Here is a 376-nt window from a genome sequence, read left to right as displayed (position 1 = left end):
TATATATATATATATATATATATATATATATATATATACATATATACATATATACATTCATATAGAATGAGTTTTAACCGGTGAAACTTTTTACCGTAAAGAGCAGGTTACCGACAGCAATTGTAATTGATTGACCAAGGAAAAGATGGCCTGCGAGCATTTTCATATCTATATTTTCAGGTTATTCGTTTTCATCTAAATTCAGAGGATTGAAAAGCGAATCAGATAAAGATTTCGATTCTCTGGTTCAGATCAAATCGAACCAGGTGAAAATTAAGATATAAAAATACACGCAGGCATTTCACATTACACGAACAATTATACGTAACATTGATAATCTGTCCCAAATGATAAAAGCCAGTCCATCTATTAAGAG

This window comes from Odontomachus brunneus, unplaced genomic scaffold (genome assembly GCF_010583005.1).
Source record: "Odontomachus brunneus isolate Ranch 3 - 2012 unplaced genomic scaffold, Obru_v1 Obru_scaffold_146, whole genome shotgun sequence".
Lineage (NCBI taxonomy): Eukaryota > Metazoa > Arthropoda > Insecta > Hymenoptera > Formicidae > Odontomachus > Odontomachus brunneus.
Note: the sequence above shows the minus strand (reverse complement) of the source record.